Below are 23,813 nucleotides of genomic sequence, written 5' to 3' on the forward strand. Positions count from 1 at the left end.
TCTATTACCATTTTCTACACCGCAGAACAATACTGAAGACACCAAAACTTTGAAAAAACATATGGAACGCACACAGAACGATGTAACATACAAAAAAAGTTTAAAAAAAAAATTCCCACATGAATGACAGACCGCATAAGAAACAAGAGGATACACAAATTAGAACAACAGGGACAATAGAAAGAAAAGAGCAATGACAAAACCTACACAACACCTACACAATGATCATAATACAAAAGAACAGTAAAAGATAGTGCAAAAACCCCATCATCCCACCAGCCACCGGCGAAGCAGGCAGGGGCCCGATACAGACACAGCAACCACCGATGGTTGGTTCACCGCCTCCTGGATTCCAGACAGACCAAACACAGGGCAGCAAACGGGAGAGTAGAGCCGACACCAGTGTGCAGCTTTATCCTCGAACTGCACTGCAACGACCTCATGCCATCTCTCCTGCACATCTAACATTGTGTGTGTGTGTGTGTGTGTGAGAGAGAGACAAAGATTTTGATCATATATATACTAGTGCATCTCAAAAAATTAGAATACCATGAAAAAGTTCCTTTTTTCATAATTTAATTCAAAAAGGTAAACTTTCATATATTCTATATTCATTACATGTAAAGTGAAATATTTAAAGCCTTTTTTGTTTTAATTTTGAGACCTGGTTTACCATTGTGAGGTGTGGTGGCTGAGTCATGCAGATATGCTTGCACGCTTCTACAACTTGAGGGAAGAAGTAAAGCAGTTCATGAAGATGAAGGGCAAACCAGTCACAGAACTCAGTGATAGCAAGTGGCTGTGTGATTTGGCCTTCATGGTGGACATTACCAAGTCCCTCTCAGAACTGAATGTTGAGCTCCAAGGTCCCAACCAGCTTTTCAGCTCACTGTTTTCAAATGCGAAATCATTTGAAGCTAAACTGAAGCTGTGACAAGTGCAACTGGAAAGGGGAAACACTGTGCACTTTCCTACTTTGCAAGAACAAAAGCCTGCTGTGACATCTGAATATGCTGGGGAGTGTGCAAAACTACTCCAGGCCTTTGGAGAGAGGTTCCAGCTGATGAGAAGTTACGAGAAGGACCTGAACATATTTGCAACGCCATTCAATGTGGAACCAGCTGATGTGCCTGACAACCTACAGCACGAAATCACTGAGCTGAAAAGCAACAATGAGCTCAAAGCTAGGTACAACAACCTTCCTCTGCTTTGCATCACTGTTTGGGACAGCCTACTGCTGTGAGCAGTTCTTCTCAAAACTGACCCTTGCAAAGAATCGGTTCCGCTCAAGACTGACTGACCCAAACCTGGAAAATCAGCTGCGAGTAGCATCGTCATCTGTACCATCTGACATCAGATGCCTCACCAAAGAGAAACAGTTCCAGCCTTCACATTAGATTGGCCACATGTAATAATAAAAATTGGTAAAATATTATTATATTGTAGCATCTTCATTACATAAAATGCTCAAAGTGCTTTACATCAGTACATATAAAATCAATAAGAACACAAGACTAAAAACAGACCATTAAAACAATAAGAGGTGGATAAAATTTAAAAAGAAAATGGGAAGATTAAAAAGCGATAAAAGAGAAAGTTACAACAATAAAGTTGCTTTATTTGAATAGCATGAAAGAAAGCTAAAATAAATGGGCTGCATCTTAAAATTTTCAGCAGAGGTTTTGGGTTAAAACATTTAGTTTGGCCCCCACAGGATGTTATAAAACTCGAAATGGCTCTTGATAGGAAAAACGTTCCCCACCCCTGCCCTAGACCAACAGGCCAAAATAAAGTGTTAACGTTTGAGATGGTTGCATGAGATGTGTGGAGGAAAGCAGGTTCATGTTACTTTTGCTTTCTTCAGAAAATCTCTATGGCTTTACTGATTTTGCTCTGTTCAACCAGGGCTATAATTAAATTATCTTTGCATGTGAGACAAATTCCGTAGCAAATGTTGTGATACCGAGGATAGTCGGATCAAGCTGTCCGCTATCATAATTAGCAAGAAATTGCTGAACTTACTCACATCACATCACATCACATTATCTCTAGCCGCTTTATCCTTCTACAGGGTCACAGGCAAGCTGGAGCCTATCCCAGCTGACTACGGGCGAAAGGCAGGGTACACCCTGGACAAGTCGCCAGGTCATCACAGGGCTGACACATAGACACAGACAACCATTCACACTCACAGTCAATTTAGAGTCACCAGTTAACCTAACCTGCATGTCTTTGGACTGTGGGGGAAACCGGAGCACCCGGAGGAAACCCACGCAGACACAGGGAGAACATGCAAACTCCGCACAGAAAGGCCCTCGGCAGCCATGGGGCTCGAACCCAGGATCTTCTTGCTGTGAGGCGACAGCACTAACCACTACACCACCGTGCCACCCCTGAACTTACTCAAATTTCTTAATGAAAGGCTATCAAGGATGGAGAAATATTGACTAAAGCACAACAAACAATCATAATTTTGCAATTAATGTGACTGAATCACTTTTCCTGCACACAAGGAAATCAAGTGGCAAAGGTCCACTGAAAATTGTGTACTTACATGGTCCTAATTGGTTCTGTTAGAACCAGAAAAGGTTGGTAGTTTTATGAGCAACTTAGTTTTGGAGGTGAATCCGAACAAATTCCTGCCTGTTGTGCGCCACCTGCTCCTGCAGCTCCAGCACTGTAAAGTGAGAGTAAGTGTCTATTTACTGCCATTACTGAGCCTTCTGCTGAGCAAGTGAGCTTACAAAGGTCACAATTACAAAGAGACACTGCTGTATCATAACTGTGAAAGCTGAACACCAAATCAGTTAAAAAAAATTAGCAAACTATGATTTGTACCATGTATTAACTTCCCGGGTTCAAGAAAACAGCTGGCGCAGTTGTTGCTCTTCTTTTTCACGAGTGACTTGGCTTGTGTATTTGTCCGCCTCTTTCTCCATGGCTATAGGTTCTAAATCATTCTCAGACAACCAACCAAAGATTGAGGACGAATTTGAAGAGCTTTCATGTCTTTTTCAAAAGAATTGGTATCAAGAACGCACACCACTGCAGAGAATAGTATAGAGTCCGTGGGGACATAAAAGAAAGTATTGGCGCAAATGACATCACGTGTCACAAAAAATCGACTCGATGGGTTTACCATTTTTTCTTAGGTATGGTGCTCCGCTGGGAGCTCTGCTATTATGGATATAATAATTGCATATTAATGATGTAATACTTTTATACCAATTTCGTACATGTGCTTTCAGGGATCTTTTTATGCGCAAAGTTCCCCTGCATAATTAACTATGAAACAGCAGCCAACAAACATTACAAGAAGTCCAGATTTATGAATTTATATCTGAACTTGTATACTATTACCAAAAACAAGACTTGGTAAATTTTGCAAAATAGCCTCCAAATATAAACAAATAGCACCTGACTATGTGCATTGATGGAGACTTGAGTGCAAAGTGCTTTGCAGAAATTGCACACCAAAGACACCTTCAGGTCCTCAGTCTCATCCACAGTGATCTCACTGATCTTCAAACTGTCCATATGAGGCCATTCTCACCAGCAGAAAGTGGTCTTCAGGTGATGAGAAATCATGAGCAGCACTTGCTCACCTTCTGGTGTCAGTGTTCTCAATATTGTCTCTTTTATCTGGATCATCTTTCCACCTTCAAAATGTCCCTTACAGGCCCCAGTGAGGATTGAACTCACAACCCCTGGTTTACTAGGCCAGGGCTCTCACCACTGAGCTATGGAGACCATAACTATGTTAGTCTGAGGGGGAGGTTTTGTTTCCGGAGCAGAACTTGAAAATTATGAGTGGTATGGTCTTGAAAGTAAGTGTCTAATAACCTGAGTAGTTTGCCATGATCGTATAGTGGTTAGTACTCTGCGTTGTGGCCGCAGCAACCCCGGTTCGAATCCGGGTCATGGCAAAGGAAAAAAAGGCTACCTGAAGAGGCAAAGTTTTGGGTTTACTGTCATTAGTCATTTGCACTGTTAGAGTTGATTTGTTTTTATTTATTTATTTGTCTTCCGTTCAATACTGACACTTTTGCACAGTTTTTATCTTCATTCATCACAATTCTTGATTTTAGCACTATTAATGCACAGTCACATGTACAAAGTGCATATATAGCTATTTTTTATTGTTACATTTTTATCTGTATATTGCAAAGTCAGCTTGTTCTTTTTTTAATTCTATTTTATGTTGCACAGTGTGTCTTTTTCTTTTCACATATTTGATAACTTGCTGCTGCAACAAAAATTCCCAGCTTGGGAGCTATCTATCTATCTTTGTGATTACACAGCCTGATAATTACAATTCATTTTTTTATACCCCCACTCCAAAGAAGTGGGGATATACTGGTTTACCTCTGTCCGTCCGTCTGTATCTCCGTTCATCCGAAACACCCTTTTTCTCAGCAACCACAAATCATAGTCACTTAGTACCAAACTTCAGCTTGGGGTTCTATACTGTGTATACCGTTTTCAAGTCTGTCGCACATCGACTATCTGTTTACCAACTGAATGTATTTATGAAATTTATAGGGTGGATTTAGATGCTATTTCAAGAAGCAAAATGCTATTTCAAAATGACGGTTTACCAGGATGCTATTTGAAATACCTGGGTTGAACACTGCTCTTTACTTACTTGTTTGAGGGTTAATTATTTGTTGAAGTCAACATTCATAATAAGTGTCCTATTCCTTCAATTGCTTGGATTCTGATATAAGCGAGAGTGAGGGTATATGTAAGTGAGTAGTAGTTCACAGTTGACATTGTTTTGTAATTCATTTATTCAAATTGTCATAAATATGTATCATGATTTATCATTGCAATATATCATTACATGCTGAGTAAATATTATCATAAATAATGTTACACATGCAAATATTCGTATAAAAGCACACCCATTTGATCTATATAGGCCTTTAAAAGCGGGTGACTGGGAATATCGTGTGCTGGATATTGGATATACATGTGTGGAGTGTAACGAGAGAAGAGCAGGGCTCACTGACTCCACAGCCACACTGGGGGCGATCCTCTCATTGATCTCCTTCAGCTTGTTAGCAAACAGCTGTCTGTCCTCTGTGGCAATGATGGACTCTACAGGTGTGCCCAAAACCTTCACACTGTACTGCTGCAGCATGCCAATCTGAAACAGCACCACTCCTACCACAGGGTATCGTAGGTCGTAAGTTTAAGTATCCAGAACTAGACCTGCGGCTACAATCATCGACACCTTAATGATCTTTTGGCCATTGCAAAAGTAGAAGAGACTTTCAATACATAAATTGTGCATGAATAGTCACTCAAACTTCCACTGGAAAAAAATAAGTTGATTCCCGATTACTTAGCGTGTCAGATGATGTGACACCGTTCCACAGTTATCGACACCGTTCCACAATTATTGACATCGAGATGAGAATTATTTTTTTAAATGGTATGTGGAATTAAGTTAACAAAACAGTTTTTATTTAATTTTTTTATATAGACTTGTATTAAGTCCAAAATATGTTTTATATAAATATATCGAAGTCAGTGCTTAGGTAAATGAGGAAGTAATCCTAATGGTTGTAAACAAATGAACTGATAATGTTTAACCTGTGTCAGAAAATCTTTTTGTTCCACTTTCTACCCACTTTCTAAGTACTTTTGTACATTAAATTTTGTTAAATCACTCATTGTCGTTTGTATTAATTTCTAGGTTTGTAGTTTACCAATAAATGTCAACAGGCAATTGATATTATAACCACATGAAAATCCAGGTAAAAGGTCGCATGTCAGTTCTCGAACCAAAACTTTATATTTCTATATCTAAAAATATAAAATGTCTGATATTGTAATATATGGTAGATATTTACAACAAACTGCAAAAAAAAAAATTCTAAATGGAATAGAAAAACCTGAATATTTCAAGCATGTAATTTATAATACATATATATATATATATATATATATATATATATATATATATATATATATATATATACACTAGGAATTTGATTTTGGTCGAATTCTATTTATTTCAATCAGATTCCAAATACTCTCTAAGCATTCCATTCTGTTATGAATCAGGAAAAAATTATGATAAATCACAGCACTTATCTATTTTTTAAAGTACTTCATCTGCTTCAACAATGCTACACAAAGATCGATCCATAACAGTTGTAAATGTCACTTAATTCCACAAGGTGTCGATAATGGTGGACACCGGTGAAAGTGATCACGATGATCAACACCTCACATGACTTCTCAAACGCGTGATAAGATACAAAATGCCGACTGTCAAATGAAAGAGTAAGAAACAAAGTAGGTTTCGACAAGGATATCATGAAATATCGGTGAATTTGATAAGTAAAAACATGTCCATGATCTTTCCACCATACTTACATGCAATGATAGGCAATTGATCCAGTGTTCTGGAACGTGTTGAGGAACGCAGCAAACAGTTCGTCGCCATCTTGTACGGTTTCAAATGCTGAGTCTAGTAGTTCAAGGTAGGTAGAAGGCAAAGCCTGACCAAGATGTGAATGACTTTCTGACTAAATATGGAAGAATCACAAGAACACTCAGAATCGATGACCCTGAATCACCACACCACAAGAGCGCCATTGTAGAGTATGACAGTGGGCGTGCAATAGAAACCCTTGAACCGATGCTTCCATATGGGTTCAGAAGCCCCAGCAATGTAATCTATCACATCAAGGCTCTGTCCAGTGAATATGTTCCCACCGTCGCTGATAGCGCTACCCAGAGCTTCATAGCTGAACTTCAAAGAATTGCCAAGCTGAGTGGTAGGTCCTTCGAAGATGTGCTGCAGCTCCAACTAGCAAGGTCACCTGCGCTAAAACAGACACCCCCTACTGAACCACAAGAGACATCTCCTGTTAAGACCACTGTGCCTGCGCAGACCACAATGCCTGCTGTAACACCCGAACGAGCCTCTGAAGTCAAAGAGCATACTCAGATTAAAGAGAATGAAACGCCTGTCACAACTGTGAGTTTTGCAAGCCCTGCAGAGGTGCAGAGAGTGATTGTTGAACACGTTGTCAAAACCACTGCCCCAGCTTCATCCGCTCATGCGTCATTCAGACTCCGACAGTTCTCAGGCAAAATCCCTTGTCCCAGTCATGAAGTTGATTTCGACACATGGCGCAACAGCGTCGACCTCATGCTTCAAGATCCAGCTCTGTCAGACTTTCAGCGCTCCAGAAAGATTTTGGATAGTTTAGTGCCACCAGCGGTCCACGTCGTCAAACCGTTAGGGCCACAGGCTTTGCCTTCTACCTACCTTGAACTACTAGACTCAGCATTTGAAACCGTACAAGATGGCGACGAACTGTTTGCTGCGTTCCTCAACACGTTCCAGAACACTGGAGAGACACCCTCCCAGTTCTTACACAGGCTACAGGCAGCCCTCACCAAAGTATTGAAGAGAGGCGGCTTACTTACCAGCGACGCTGACCGACATCTTCTGCATCAGTTTTGCAGAGGGTGTTGGGACAATGCGTTGATTACCGACCTGCAGCTCGAAAGGAAGAAAGAAGATCCACCATCATTCACTGAGTTACTACTGCAGCTACGCACTGAAGAAGACAAGCAAACTGCTAAAGAGACCCGAATGAAGAAGCACCTTGGTACATCAAAGCAAAGAGTAAATGTTCACCTCTTAGCAGCAAGCTCTCTTGAAAATGACATTTCAGAAGATGTCACCGATTTAAGAAATCAAATTGCCCAGCTGCAGAGCCAACTCACAAGACAAAAGGATAAGAAAGCTGAATCAGAAGTCTCATCTCGAGATGATGAAGTCGCCAAGTTAAAGAAACAAGTCGCACAGCTGAGAAGCCAGCTCACAAGCAGCAAACCAAAGAAAGCGGCAAATGTGCGGCCAAATGGCGCAAAGAGTCAAATGAAAACTAAAACACCTGATCGTCAGCCAACCACAGACCCCAAGTCTAGTAACAGACCCAGACCGTGGTATTGCTTCCGATGTGGCGAAGATAGCCATATTGCTGCCACCTGTGAGAATGAGCCTGATCCCTCATTAGTTGCAGAGAAGAAGAATCAGCTGAGAGATAAGCAAGCCTTGTGGGACAGTCAGAATGGCTCAGCCACTCCCCTTCATTTAAACTGAAGTCAGCCCTCATCGCGGGACAAATGAGGGCTGAAGACAGTGAACATGTCCCCAAGTTTAAGCAGAAAAGAGAACCCAGACATCAAGTCAATCACATGCTAGTCTACCCAAGGGACTCATTGGGGCCAAGTATACAGCATCTGTGCTCATTGACGGACAAGCTTATAATTGCCTCCTCGACACTGGGTCCCAAGTGACGACCGTTTCACAGTCCTTCTATGAAAACCATCTCGCTGGTCTGGAGATCCACCCGTTGGGCGAGCTGTTGGAGATCGAAGCTGCAAATGGCCAGACTGTGCCATATTCAGGATTCATAGAGCTAGACATCACCTTCCCCGAGAAATGTTTTGGCGCCAAGCTCACGGTGCCAACCCTTGCTCTGGTAGTACCTGACATACGCTCTAATGCTCAGTCCACACTCCTGATTGGCACGAATACACTAGATTTAGTCTATGACAGTTGTACCAATGCAGACCTCCGAGCTCTCCCTTATGGTAGCAGAGTTGTTTACAAAGTGATGCAGCAGCGACATAAGCAAAAGGAAGACAGTAGCTTAGGGTTACTAAGGCTTTCAGGGAGAAACCTCACAGTTATAGCTGCAGGAGAAAGCCGTTTGATCGAAGCAACAGCTCATGTCAAGAGTCAAAGTACAGACAGATGGGTTGTTGTAGAGGCCCCCACATCATCCTCGTTGCCAGGTGGTGTGCTTGTCACTAGCTGTTTACTTACTCTGCCAGACGATCCATCAAAGAAGCTACCTGTGGTGGTGCGCAACGAGAGCAAACGCGACATAACCCTTCCAGCAAAGAGTATTGTGGCGGAGATGTATGCCCTGCAGGAAGTCGTCAAGAGTAACCACGGAACAGCCCATGCTGCACACCAAGGTAGTCCCTCAAAGCTTCCCAAAGGTGTAAAACTGAACTTCGACAATTCTCCAATTCCAGCTGAGTGGCGAGAGAGAATTGAAAGAAAGCTAGGCTCCATGCCAGAGGTGTTTGCATTACATGATGCAGATTTTGGCAAAACTGACAAAGTCAAGCACCAGATCAAATTGAGTAACGAGACCCCCTTCAAACACAGACCACGTCCAATTCGACCGCAAGACCTTGATGCTGTACGGAGACACCTTCTAGAGCTGAGTGAGGCAGGCATAATCAGAGAGTCAGAGTCGCCATTCTCTTCACCTATCGTAGTGGTCAGGAAGAAAAATGGAGATGTGAGGCTCTGTATTGATTATCGCAAGTTGAACCTGCAGACAATAAAAGATGCTTATGCCCTGCCCAACTTAGAAGAGACCTTTTCAGCACTTACCGGTTCGAAATGGTTCTCTGTGTTAGATCTTAAGTCGGGCTATTATCAAATCGAAGTTGACGAAATTGACAAGCCCAAAACAGCCTTTGTGTGCCCGCTAGGATTTTGGGAGTTTAACCGAATGCCCCAGGGCATAACGAACGCTCCCAGCACATTTCAAAGACTAATGGAGAAGTGTATGGGAGACATCAATCTCAAAGAGGTCCTTGTCTTTCTTGATGACCTAATAGTCTTTTCAGAGACCCTGGAACAGCACGAGACTCGTCTCCTCAATGTCTTGAACCGTCTTAAAGAGTACGGCCTGAAGTTGTCCATTGAGAAATGCAAGTTCTTTCAGACGTCCGTGAGATATTTAGGACACATAGTATCTGAGAAAGGTGTTGAAACAGACCCCCAAAAGATTGAAGCCCTGAAGACATGGCCTAGCCCTACTAACCTCAAAGAGCTACGCTCATTTTTAGGGTTCGCTGGCTATTATCGCCGATTCATCCACCACTATTCAAAAATAGTAAAGCCATTAACTGACCTCACAGCTGGATATCCACCCCTCCGAAAGACCAAGGTGTCAAAAGAAAACTCAGGCCAGTACTTCAAACTAAAAGAGCCCTTCGGGAGGCGGTGGACAGACGGCTGTCAGCATGCATTTGAATCCATCATTGACAAACTGACCTCTGCTCCAGTGCTAGGATTTGCCAATCCGAAACTGCCGTATGTGTTGCATACTGACGCGAGCACAACTGGATTAGGAGCGGCCCTATATCAAGAGCAAGAGGGAGCCATGCGAGTCATAGCCTATGCAAGCCGAGGCCTGTCCAAAAGTGAATCTCGTTACCCGGCTCATAAACTCGAGTTTCTTGCCCTCAAATGGGCCATCTCTGAAAAGTTTGCTGATTATTTGTATGGAGTTTCATTCACAGTAATCACCGACAGCAACCCTTTAACATACCTGCTCACCACAGCCAAGCTGGATGCGACAAGCTATCGGTGGTTGTCTGCTCTCTCCACTTTCCAGTTCCAACTGCAGTACAGAGCAGGAAAGCGCAACCTTGACGCCGATGGTCTCTCGCGACGTCCGCATGCTGAGCCTGTAAATGACCTTGTCTCTCAGAAAGAAGAAGAACGTATCCGTCAGTTTATGCACCACCACTTGCCTGATGCTGATAAAGTCACTTGTATCTCGTCTGCCACTGTTGACGCAGTCTGTGAGAAACACCTCTTTTGCCCACTTGGTAACACTCATGACAATGAAAATTTCAGTCCTCTTGTAACATCTCTTGCCATGATGGCTCGAGCAGTTCCAGACAGCTTTGAACAGTGTGACGGATTTCCTGTCATTGCCAGTATATCAGAGGAAGAATTAGAAAAAGAACAGCAAGCTGATCCAGCCATTTATGAACTTCTTCGTCTGATAGAAACCGGGGAAACTCCACCTCCAGCTGTTAAAGAAGAGTTGCCAGAACTCCCCATCTACTTGCGGGAGACGAACAAGCTTGAGTTGAAGGACGGCATTCTCTACAGGCGAAGGCAGGTTGGAGAAGAAACCCAATGGCAGATCGTTTTGCCTGTGAAGTTTAGAGGCATGGTACTAAGAAGCCTTCATGATGACATGGGTCATATGGGGTTTGACCGTACCCTTGACCTTGTACGATCCAGGTTCTTTTGGCCCCGAATGGCTGGCGACATTGAAAAGAAAATCAAGAGTTGTAATCGCTGTGTGCGCCGCAAAACGCCACCAGAGAGAGCAGCACCCCTAGTCAACATCGAAGTAACCAGACCACTAGAGTTAGTCTGTATAGATTTCCTATCGATTGAACCAGACAGAAGCAACACAAAAGATGTGCTTGTTATCACAGACTTCTTCACAAAATATGCATTAGCGATTCCAACACCAAATCAGAAAGCACGAACAGTGGCCAAATGCCTGTGGGAAAACTTTATAATTCACTATGGATTCCCAGAAAAGCTACACAGTGACCAAGGGCCAGACTTTGAGTCGAATACAATCAAAGAGCTCTGCAATCTAGCAGGCATCACCAAAGTTCGTACAACCCCTTATCATCCCAGGGGAAACCCTGTCGAACGATTTAATAGAACTTTACTGAACATGCTCGGAACTCTCAAAGCTCAGGACAAAACTCATTGGAAAGACTTCGTCAAGCCACTTGTGCATGCGTACAACTGCACTAAACACGAGACAACCGGGTTCACGCCATATGAACTCATGTTTGGCCGGCAGCCTCGGTTGCCTATCGACCTTGCTTTCAATGTCCCGTTGAACAGTCAGAAGCAAAGATCCCACTCTGAGTACGTACGAGCTTTAAAAACCCATCTGCAAGAGAGTTACCAGCTCGCTAGTAAGAATGCTGCCAAGACAGCAGCACGGAACAAAGTCAGATTTGACAAACGTGTCACCGAGTCGACGTTGGACGTTGGAGATCGTGTCTTGGTCAGAAGTGTACGACTGAGAGGGAAACACAAGCTGGCCGACAAGTGGGAGGAGACAGTGAATGTTGTGGTCAGCCAGAAAGACAACCTTCCAGTTTACACTGTACGGCCTGAGAATAAGAGTGGTCCACTCAGAACACTCCACAGAGACCTCTTGTTACCGTGTGGCTTCCTACCGGTGTCTGAAGAACCAGTTGAACCAGCTAAGCAAGACAAACCTCAAAGGCCAAGTACACGTCGGCATCCCCAACCTGATCCAGTTGAGCAAGACACAGAGTTTTACTCTGACGAAGATGACATGTGGTATTCCTCGTACAGTCCAGTCCCCGAACATGTAAGATACACTCAGGAGTATACAAGAACTGTGCCTTCCAGAGAGCAACCCAGTTGTTCCGCTGAACCTACCTGTACGAGCGTCGCCGTAGCCCCCAACGACAGTGAACACTTACCTGAAATGGATGAGCACTTACCTGAAAGTGAATCTGAGCACTCACCTGAAGTGAGGTCTGAGCACTCACTTGGAAAAGAACCTGAACACTTACCTGAAGGTGATCAACCTGCAGAAAGACACTTACCTGTACACTCCGAAGAAACAACTGTGGAAAGAATGGACCCTGCAAAAGAAACACTAAGTGCTGAATGCTTACCTGATGCTACTCAAGAATCTGGCACAGAGAGATGTACAGACTTGGAATATACAGAGAACACACATCAGTGTGAAGCAGCACTTGATGAAGAAATAGATGAAGAAGATGGAACTGAGATTCAGAATACAGTAAGAAGATCCTCAAGACAAGGCAGACCGTCAACACGACTGACTTACAATGAATTAGGGAATCCCTTAGTGACCATTGTACAAACATTATTTCAGAGTTTAAGTGCAGCTGTCACTAAATCTCTAGTAGAGCCTAATTCTAAAGTTCCACCCAAACCCCAAAGAAAGTTTGGGCTGAAAAACCCATTAAACAAAGCAAAGAGACTTGCTTAGATTCAAGAGGGGAGGGTGTAACCCAGGTCACAAAACCAATATTAGATCTAGAGGTTTAAAACCATTAAAACGATTTCAGTAAATGTGTTTAAATATGTGTTGACATTTAAAATGTCAAAATTCATAATTTAGTTGCATAAATAGGATTACAATATATTTTAATTTCATTATTTAGTGTTACAGGAAGTTGTCTTAAAAGACGTCACGTCCTTGCTTTGCACTTCCTGTTTTTTTTTTTTTTTTTGGAACGCTAGTGGGAAGAAGCAAGAAGACATTGAAATAGTTAGTTACACATTGAAGGAAAGAAATACCAGTGAGCAGACAGTGTTAATGCAAGTTTATCTTTATTTCTTTGATCTGAAAGTGTTTTGAGTTGTATTCCGTCTACGTGGTAGACTGTGGTTTTGTCAGTCGTTTGTTTTTTTGAAGATTACCCCGTGTCAGTTTGTCGTCGGATCCACGCATGCTGCTGGCGAGCCTTCCCGAACTGTATGAAGACATCGGATCACAATCTTCATCCATCCGATGGGATTCCTTGATCATCCGTGAAGGAAAGTATCATACTTCATCTGTAGAGAGCCAGGACCGTGAATTGCGTTGATATTAGTGCTTCAAGAAGATATACCGACTTGGATTTGTGGTAAGCGTGGATTCATTGCATACAGAACTACACGTGGATCTCGCGGGATTTTTGTTTTGGTTGCTAACACTGTGTGGACGTGAACGTGAACTACCTTTGAACTTTGCCATTTCGAACTGAACTGTGAATAATTCAACTCAGAGGTTGAAGAGTTGAACTGTTGAGTTGAACATTTCTATTTTGAATTGAACTGTGAATAATTCAGCACGGAAAGGTTGATACGCTGAACATTTAAGTGGAACATTTAAGTTGAACATGTAATGTGATGTTACTGTGCTATTTGAGCACTTAGCAATGTACTATTCTGCATAGGGATAACGTCATGTTTCCTTTTCTTTTGTGATTGATGACAAGTATTTTGATTTATTATTTTTGAAGGTTGTGTTAATGCCAACACAAACTGGGTTGCTATTCTAAATCTAGTCACTCACTGGTTTAGCTGGTCAGATAAGATAACCTAGACTCCTTAAATAGGCCTATTGATAAAAAAAAGCACTTGTTGCTATTATTAGATATCCAGATTTAGGTTAATTACATTTAACAGAAAACTAAATGTCAGTTTTATGTTAACTGAATTAATCACTTGATACATAAAAACACTCTTATTAGAAATTATAAGAACTTACATAACCTAAAGGTTTAAAAGAAACGAGTTAACTCTGAACTAGAAAAAAAAAAAGGAAAAGGGTGAAACTAAATGAGTTATCACTAAGAGGTTTAATATCACTATTGAATTGAATTTAAGGTTTTGTGTATGTGTGATTGTGTATGTTTGGGTACCATTTCTTAACTTTTCCTACTCTTTCTATCTCTCCAGTCTTTCTACTACTTTTATAATACAAGCCGGCATTTGAACTTTATTTCATGGTCTGTGGTGTCTTCATTCTCTCACTATAATTACTGTTTTAACCATCACTGCTCCCTACGAGCCTAGACACAGGTCCACACTACAGCATAGGCTTACTCCCTGTAAGATAGTTGCTGCGGTACAATAGCATCCAGGTTTTCCTCAACTTGCTCATCGTGCTAAAAAAAAATTCCATCTCAGATAATGAGCTGTGTCATCAGACGACAAGATCAAAGGGTGAGGGGTGTCTTCCGGTTGATTAATTAACCAATAAAAACTGTTGTAACTGAAACTCACCTTTGTAAAATTGTTTTCAATTGGTAAATCTGAAAAGGTGTCAGTAATTATGTACTGTTGATAATTGTAGCTGTCACTCTATATCTACACATGCAGAGATATAATTCAGAACAGGTCTCACCACAGTTGAGTGCCATTTGTCCGCCGATGGAGAGCAGGATGCCATCCGGACTCTCAGCTTTGACCACCTCCGTCACCAATTGGGGTGTTATGGCCAAGAAGTAGACGGTGTCTGCCTGCTTGGTTCCCACATTGTTAGTCTGCACCGAGGCACTGGTCAGGTTCATCAGCACCGTCTTCAGGTTCTCCTCCTGCACACAGTGCAACAGGGTGGATATTTACTCTGTTCCAGTGCAACAGGTCTAATTAGCAAAAGCTGCATTTCCTCCACAAACTCCATCATGGCAATAAAAGATCATACTAGCATCAAATCTAAAATTCTAATTCTCGCTAGTGTGCAAAGTCAGCTTAGACAGAATTTACTGATATGCTCCTCTGATGAGCTCCAAAGGTTAGCGATCACAGATTCCTTTCACTTTGTTTGTCTTTATTTCTTGAATTGCTGACTGACCTCAGTATCTCCAACTCACATTTTTCAACAGGGTTGTCATATTCCCACCATCCACTATGAAATTCTAACTCTCGCTCAAGTGCAAAGTCAGCTGAGACAGCTAGTGGGATCGATGCCCGCATTCTCCAAAACACCCACTGTCCCCGTGCTCGCATTTTACAGAGAAAAACTTTCTTGTCATCTTGCAAACCAGCCGAATCATCTGCACTTTCAGCCAAGTCAAGATCAAATTTCTTTCGCCACATTCAAAGCAGCACATCTGTCAAAACAGCCACTATTTGGATTAAACCCACAACCTTGGCACTGTTTGCAACAATGACCAAATCAACTAACTGCACATTACTTTTATGCTGATATGCTCCTCTGATGAGCTCCGAAGGTGAGGTATTACAGATTCCTTTCAGTTTGCTTGGCTTTATTTCTTGAATTGCCCACTGACCTCAGTATCTCCAACTCACATTTTTCAACAGTCTTGTCATATTCCCACCATCCACTATAAAATTCTAACTCTCACTCGAGTGCAAAGTCAGCTGAGACAGCTTTCACAAACTGAAAATATGATGCTTACCTGCTTGTATTCTTAAAGCTGCTGTCCTGAAAAGGCACTTTTCACCACTTTCCACCCAACTGCTCTCATTGAACAATGAAGCAACAAATGCTTCCTGAGGCATGCCCCAAAAGTGTGAGAAGCATGCCAGGGACTCCATGTGAGGAGATTGGGTTGTTTTAGTGGCAAAACCCTTGAAGCTTACCACCTGGTATTCATGCAAATGGGAGTCAGAATACACTCCTCCAGAACAAAAGTCCACTTCTGTGCAGTCGCCCATGTGAAAATAAACAAACAACCAATGGAAACTCAGGCATGGTTCCAGAGAGCAACGAGCAGGCCAGGAAGGGCAGTGTTGGGGGGCTTGTGGTTGTTAGTTGGACAAACCCTTAAACACAGCAGGGGAATTAGCTCAAGTGGTAGAGCACTTGCTTTGCATGCAAGCAGTAGTGGGACCACTGTTCGCATTTTCCGAAACACCAACTGCTGCCTTGTTTGCATTTTACAGAGAAAAACTTTCTTGTCATTTTGCAAACCATCTGAATCATCTGCACTTTCAGCCAAGTCAAGATCAAATTTCTTTTGCCACATTCAAAGCAGCACATCTGTGAAAACAGCCACTGTTTGGATTAAACCCAAATATTTATCAAAGCTCCCCGGGCTCCACGGAGCCCAAATATCTATCATCCAGCTCCCCAGGCCCCCCCCCCGCTGATTAAAGCTATCAGCGGGGGGGAGCCCAGAGAGCTGGATGTGAGCTCCATGGAGCAACAGGTATCTGTTTTCCTGCAGTCCGAGGGAATTCACCTGGACTGCGATAACATTGAGGCTTGCCACCCGCTACCAAGGAGGAACACCAGCGACAAGCAGACCATCATCATGAGGTTTGTCAACAGGAAACATAAGACTGCACTATTAAAGCAAGCGTACAAGCTAAAGGGATCCAAGGTCTACATAAACGAGCATCTGACCAAACAAAATGCAGATATAGCCAGGAATGCACATGCCTTAAAGAAACAGAGGAAAATTCAGAATACTTGGATGACAAACTGCAGGGTGTTTATTAAGCTAAATGGTACATCTGAGGAGGCCAAAGTATTGGTTGTTAAAAATATCGAGGACCTGGAAAAGTATCAGTGACCATCATGAGCGGGACCATAAGCCACACATCTCAGAGGATTACGGAACAGGATTTACTGGAACTACAATCATTTGTGTACACTGATCACAAATCACAGGATTTGGAGTATGATATAGACCGGGACAATAATTTCTTCTCTGCCATTAACAACAACTGCTGTTATTACACTGATGAACAGTTCAATCGGAGCATTAAAGCTGATGGCAAACTCTCAATTATCCACTTCAATAGCAGAAGCATGTATGCAAATTTCAATCTCATCAAGGAATATCTACATCAGTTTTAGCATCTGTTCAGCATCGTAGCAATATCTGAAACTTGAATACATAACGTCAAAGGCACGGACTTTGAGCTGGAGGGCTATGAATTCAACTACATAAATAGACAAAACGAGTGGAGAGGGCATGGCCATATTTGTGGATAGGGACTTGAAATTCAGTGTGATGGAAAGTATATCAACAGTAATTGACAACACACTGGAATGCATAACAGTTGAAATTTGCAGAGAGAAACATCACATCACATTATCTCTAGCCGCTTTATCCTTCTACAGGGTCACAGGCAAGCTGGAGCCTATCCCAGCTGACTATGGGTGAAAGGCAGGGTACACCCTGGACAAGTCGCCAGGTCATCACAGGGCTGACACATAGACACAGGCAACCATTCACACTCACACCTACAGTCAATTTAGAGTCACCAGTTAACCTAACCTGCATGTCTTTGGGGGAAACCGGAGCACCCGGAGGAAACCCACGCGGACACGGGGAGAACATGCAAACTCCACACAGAAAGGCCCTCGCCAGCCCCGGGGCTCGAACCCAGGACCTTCTTGCTGTGAGGCGACAGCGCTAACCACTACACCACCGTGCCACCCCAGAAAGAAACATAAAAATGTAATTGTTAGTTGTATATATAGAGCTCCAGATTCTAGTATTGAGGTCTTCAATAACTGGATAGAGGAAATGTTTTCAAAAGTGAGTCACAAAACAGTTTTCATATGCGGAGACTTCAATATTCACCTGCTCAATCCAATGAACACAAAATGACAGACAATTTTATCAACACAATGTACAGTATGGCCTTTTTCCCGAAAATTACTCGACCCAGCAGAATCATCTCACACGGAGCCACCCTCATAGACAATATATTCACTCACAGTTTTAATGACAATTTAGTAAGTGGACTATTGATAAATCATATCGGTGATCATTTACCAGTTTTCTCAGTTTATGAAACAAAGTTTGGGAATAATAAACCAGAAAACACAAAACTTTTCAGACGACTTAGATCAGAGGAATCAATTAACACTTTTAGAAATTACTTGCTGGCACAAAATTGGGATGAAATATACCGACTAAAAGACATAAATAAAGCATATGAGGAATTCTTGAGGATATTTATATCATTATATAATAAAAATTGTCCAATTGTTCAATAAAGTAAAAAGTCAAACATACAGTATGTCCATGGATTACAAGGGGTTTACAAAATCCCTGTAAAAAGAAAAATACATTGTATAGAGAGTTCATAAAGCAGAAAACTAAAGAGGCAGAGGATAGATATAAAAAATATAAAAATAAATTAACTAATATTATAAGGGCTGCTAAGAAAGAATATTATAAGAAATTATTAAACGATAACAGAAATAATCTCAAAGTAATTTGGAGCACTTTGAACAGTATTATAAAAAATGGGTCAAGATCTTTAAATTATCTAAGGTACTTTCTTAATAATGACAAAGATGAATATAATATGGATGTGGTAATTAATAGTTTCAACCATTACTTTGTAAACATAGGACCAATCTTAACAGAACAAATCCCAGGTCCAGGAACATCTGTTGAAAATCTGAGCAATTTGATAGATAAAAAATATTTTTCAATGTTCCTTACAGCAGTGGAAGAAAAAAAGTTTTCATTTACAGAACATATCAGATTAATAATAGATAACACGCTTGCGCTTAACCTAAAAACCGAAAAGCAATAATTTACTGCAGTCAATGGTTTTAAATATACCACTTCTACATATTAAAATCCAGAAAGGCAAACACAGCTAGACTCCGCCTCCAACAGCTGGATCCTTTTGAAGAGAGACATCGCCTTGTAGAGTGTATGTGGGGATGCTTCCATGCAAAAAGATCAATAGTTCTAACACTTGATAACCAAAAATATTCAGCTCTGCCAGAGCAAAGCCTACAAAAATACGTTCAACTCGTTAACATTTCTTTCCCATACCGCCCACACCCAATTCTACACCTGTGTTGTTGAGCATGGAGAAAACCAGAAAATAGGTTGATTGAGATGCTGGCCTCTTCTGCCCATCGGACCTGCTTGATCCATCCTGGTGCCCTGTGTCTGGTCGGAGTTTTATCACACCGCTCCTGTGAAGGACGGCCCCATGAGGACAGTTGAGGGTTATACCTGTTAAAACTGTTAATATTATAGTCAGGCTGTCTGTTGTTGCCCAAATGAGGATGGGTTCCCTTTTGAGTCTGGTTCCTCTCGAGGTTTCTTCCTCATGTCGTCTGAGGGAGTTTTTCCTTGCCACCGTCGCCACAGGCTTGCTCACTGGGGATAGATTAGGGATAAAATTAGCTCATGTTTTAAGTCGTTCAAATTCTGTAAAGCTGCTTTGCGACAATGTTTATTGTTAAAAGCGCTGTACAAATAAACTTGATTTGATTTGATTTGATTAGGGAAAAAGTTAGGGCAGACAAAACAAAGATTTTTTTTCTTTCTCTTTTAAAATAAGGTAACCATTCCTAAATCTACTATAATACCCCACGAGAGCATAGAATAAAAGGACCAAACTACTATTTTTATTCTCTACTCTAAAAAACCCATTTATCAAATAAGAAAAAATAAACTTTTTCTAGAACAAATATAAAGGTACTACAACATCAGATTAGTACAAGGAGCCGAAAGAGCAAACCCCTATCCCAACTCCTTGTTCCAAAAAAAAAAAAAAATCTGCTTGATAGAACACTCTCGTTAAGAAAATAAATCAGATATCAAATTGATTAGAATAAATATTACGCTCGAAACTGGCTAAAATGCAGAAAAATGATAAACTACTTCAGTGAATGGTTTTAAATATACCACTTCCGCATATTAAAATCCAGAAAGGTAAACACAGCTAGACTCCGCCCCCAACAGCTGGATCCTTTTGAAGAGAGACATCGGCTTTTGAGGCGTGTAGGAGATGCTTTAATGCAAAAAGAGCAATAGTTCTAACATTTGTTGACTAAAAACGTTCAGCTCCGCCAGAGCAAAGCCTACAAAAATATACTGAACTCATTAACATTTCTCTCCACGGAAATCTTTAATAAAAGGCGAAAGATTTATGTGTCAATGAAGAGAAACCTGAGCTGCACTTAACAGTGGATCAGGTTAGTGACACTGTATTGGAGGTGCAGAAAGCTGGTAGAGGGTAAGGTGGCCTGGGCCAATCTCTTACACCTTTACAGCTTTATTAGCCATTGCACACAGGCAGAGAAATGTCTGACCAACGAGCTTTTTTGAAAGAAAGATCGATCGATCGATCGATCGATAGATAGATAGATAGATAGATAGATAAGCAAGCGGGGTGGGGGTGTTGAATTTTGAAAAGGAACAGTTGAGTGCTGTGTGATCTGTCCAATATCACGGATGTAGGCCTATAAATTAAATATGAAAACATCAGCTGGAGTTTGATTATTGACAGGAGCGCTGTTGACCCCAGCAGTAAGTGCTTTCCATACCACATTTTTTATTGATAAATGAGCGTTATTGCATCATCCTCGTTAGTATAGTGGGCAGTATCTCCGCCTGTCACGCGGAAGACCGGGGTTCGATTCCCCGATGGGGAGACTTTAAAAATAACTTGTGCAGCAGGGGAGAACTGGCAGCCTGGACTTTTCCATTGGCTCGCACGCTCGACCCCCAATCCAATGTTGCTTTGGTCGGCCAACGTTATGAGGTTGCTGTGGGGTACTAAGACTAGACTAAATAACAAAATTAAATGATTCAGACATCCCTAGTCTCCCAGACGCTCTGGGAGTGGTTCACACTGTCGCCTCACAGCAAGAAGGTTCGGGGTTTGAGCCCAGCGGCTGGCGGGGGCCTGTTTGTGTGTTCTCCCTGTGTCAGCTCTGGTTAACCCCACAGTTCAAAGACATGTACTGTAGTTTGGTTAACGTTGGGTGGAAGTGCCCTTGAGCGTGTATATATGAATAATCACGTCTTGTGTCAATTAAATCTTATTAATAGTAACCGATCAAGATAAATCCAGTGACTATAGACCATACTTTAATATGCCTAAAGTCAATGTTAATGTCAATTATGACTATTATAAATTGCCAATGGTAGACCCTCTGATGATGTTCTAATAATATTCTATTTCTAAGTCTAGTAAAAGTCAGACAAAAAAAAAGTTTTCTGTGTTTTTAGCTTTTAGGTAAATATCAGAAAATTGAGTTAGCTAATTTAATGGATGCCCGCTAACATATCTTTGCGCATGGAGCGTTAGCAAACCTCCCTCGTGATAGTGAGAACTGGCAGCCTGGACTTTTCCATTGGCTCGCACGCTCGACCCCCAATCCAATGTTGCTTTGGTCGGCCAACGTTATGAGGTTGCTGTGGGGTACTAAGACTAGACTAAATAACAAAATTAAATGATTCAGACATCCCTAGTCTCCCAGACGCTCTGGGAGTCTCCCCAGGAGCATGTAGACAGAGACACGAAAGGCAGGAGAAACTTGATCTAAGTCTTATTTGGAAAGTTGTAAATTAAATTGTAATGTGGTGCAAGGACAACAAACTCCATCTGAACGTGGAGAAGACGAAGGAGATTGTTATGGACTTCAGGAGAGAGCACACCCAGCATGCTCCACTATCTATCAACGGTGCTGCAGTGGAGAGGGTGAGCAGCACCAAGTTTCTGGGTGTGCACATCTCTGAAGACCTGTCCTGGAACAACAACACCGCATCACTGGCCAAAAAAGCCCAACAGCGTCTGGACTTCCTCCGCAAACTGAGGAGAGCAAGAGTCCCGGCCCCCATCATGCACACATTCTAAAGAGGCACCATCAAGAACATCCTGACCAGCTGCATCACCGTGTGGTACGGCGCCTGCACCGTGTCCTGCTGCAAGACTCTGCAGCGCATCGTGAGAGCAGCTGAGAGGATCATTGGTGTCTCTCTCCCTTCTCTTATGGATATATATAACTCCCGCCTCACCCTCAAAGCCATCAGGATTGCAGGTGACCCCACCCACCCATCTCACAGCCTCTTCAGCCTCCTGCCGTCGGGGAGGAGACTGTGGAGTCTCTGGGCCAAAACCAGCATGCTCAAGAGCAGTTTCTTTCACCAGGCAGTCAGGAGGCTCAACTCCCTCCCCGCCACAGATTCTGCTCGCACACCCCCCTTCAGCATCTGATATGTCATCCTCACAGTCCCCCCCCCCCCCAACGCGCGCACACACACACACACATACATCTCATCGTTCATTAACACACTGAACTCAGGGACCGCACATCTCACTTTACCACGCCCATTTGCACTATTCCGCACTACCTCACCTTAACAGCTGCTAGTTTGTTTATACTGCTTATTTCATGTTTCATGTTTACCTGCTATACCTCAAGTGCCCTTGACTGTTTGGTTATTTGTACCAATTTATATGTGTGTGTGTGTGTATGAGTGTTTAGTCTAGTTCATATCTTGAGTGTTTATACTGTTTATATTGTCTGTTTGAGTGTTTAGTCTGTCTTGTTCTTATCTAGTGTTTATGCTGTTTATTTATACTGTTTATACTGTTTGAGTGTTTAGTCTATGTCTAGTTCCTATCTAGAGTGTTTATACTGTTTATATTGTTTGTTTGTTTTTTTCAATTATTCTATTTTTATTTATTGCATTGCCAGTTTGCACCGTGGGTCAGAGAGGACTGATATTTCATCTGTGCTGTATGTCGAGCATGTATAGCATATTTGACAATAAAGTTGACTTGACTTGCCTAATGACTGGCTATTGCTGATATGTGGTTTGATGTTGTGACATGTAAGTAAGTTTAGCAAACAATTGATTTGATCGATGTAGATTTATGGTGTGAAATGTAAAGAACTATTGTTAATATGTGAATTGATGGTGTGAGATGTAAACAAGTAATGCAAATAATAGTGTAGATTGATGAGATGTAAATAACTATTGCTAATATGTGAATTGGTGGTGTATATTGTGAATAAGTTTTACAAATTACAGTGTAGATTGATGGTGAAACATAGGCTTAATAAGATAGCAATATGTTCACTGATGTGAGATATAAATAAGTAGGCCATAAGTTGATAAAATATGTATTAAACCAATGGTGTGATAAATAAAAATGTTTTGAGAGATATTGACCACTGTGAGTGTAAAGGCTCCTCCTCCTTACAAAAGGCAATTAAACCACTGTCTGAACCAATGGGTTTTTGACCAAAATGCTCTGAACAGATCAAACTTTGGTGCGCGAACCAGAAGGGAACCCGTTCCCTGTTGGTGGAAAAGGGCTACGTGTAGGTCGGTGCAAAGTCTTGTCGGGTCCATATCTTGTCTGACCAGTAGAGGGAGCGCACATGAAATCACCACCAGTGTCTTGTGATAACTTGGAAGAGGGGGGGCCAAAAATTATGCAAAACCCTGCTCGGACGCTTTGCCTGCCCTCATGGAGCAGCCTACACCCTTGCAGGGTTACATCTCAGCCAGGTAAAGAATCTTATATTTACTTGGCAGGGGCAATACTATGATCAAAAAGGTGGTTTGCACAAAGTGAGGCCCAGCCATTGCACTCAGGCTGTGTTAACCTTTATGAATTTCTTAAATGCAGAAACCTCAACTGCATAATTTCTGATAGTGGGGGACTGTGTTCATGCTCTCCTCTT

At 41.9% G+C, this 23,813-nt stretch overlaps 1 protein-coding gene and 6 non-coding genes across 7 annotated transcripts in view; 3 read left to right on the forward strand and 4 right to left on the reverse strand.

The window, feature by feature from the left end:
* The window catches only part of LOC132891954 (protein NLRC5-like), an 888,139-nt gene that overhangs the window by 467,675 nt on the left and 396,651 nt on the right, over nt 1-23,813 (reverse strand). The gene's annotated exons all lie outside the window — the stretch shown is intronic.
* trnat-agu (transfer RNA threonine (anticodon AGU)) lies at nt 3,678-3,751 on the reverse strand. Its single transcript has one exon. It is a non-coding gene; the product is annotated as a tRNA-Thr (tRNA).
* On the forward strand, nt 3,855-3,926 carry trnah-gug (transfer RNA histidin (anticodon GUG)). The gene has a single exon. It is a non-coding gene; the product is annotated as a tRNA-His (tRNA).
* LOC132898882 (U2 spliceosomal RNA) lies at nt 19,786-19,985 on the reverse strand. Its single transcript, XR_009656596.1, has one exon. It is a non-coding gene; the product is annotated as a U2 spliceosomal RNA (small nuclear RNA).
* LOC132895702 (U5 spliceosomal RNA) lies at nt 20,174-20,288 on the reverse strand. Its single transcript, XR_009655811.1, has one exon. It is a non-coding gene; the product is annotated as a U5 spliceosomal RNA (small nuclear RNA).
* On the forward strand, nt 20,694-20,765 carry trnad-guc (transfer RNA aspartic acid (anticodon GUC)). Its single transcript has one exon. It is a non-coding gene; the product is annotated as a tRNA-Asp (tRNA).
* Nucleotides 23,650-23,813, forward strand: LOC132896875 (U1 spliceosomal RNA). The gene has a single exon (XR_009656192.1). It is a non-coding gene; the product is annotated as a U1 spliceosomal RNA (small nuclear RNA).

Source organism: Neoarius graeffei, chromosome 1 (assembly GCF_027579695.1).
Source record: "Neoarius graeffei isolate fNeoGra1 chromosome 1, fNeoGra1.pri, whole genome shotgun sequence".
Taxonomy (NCBI): Eukaryota; Metazoa; Chordata; class Actinopteri; order Siluriformes; family Ariidae; genus Neoarius; species Neoarius graeffei.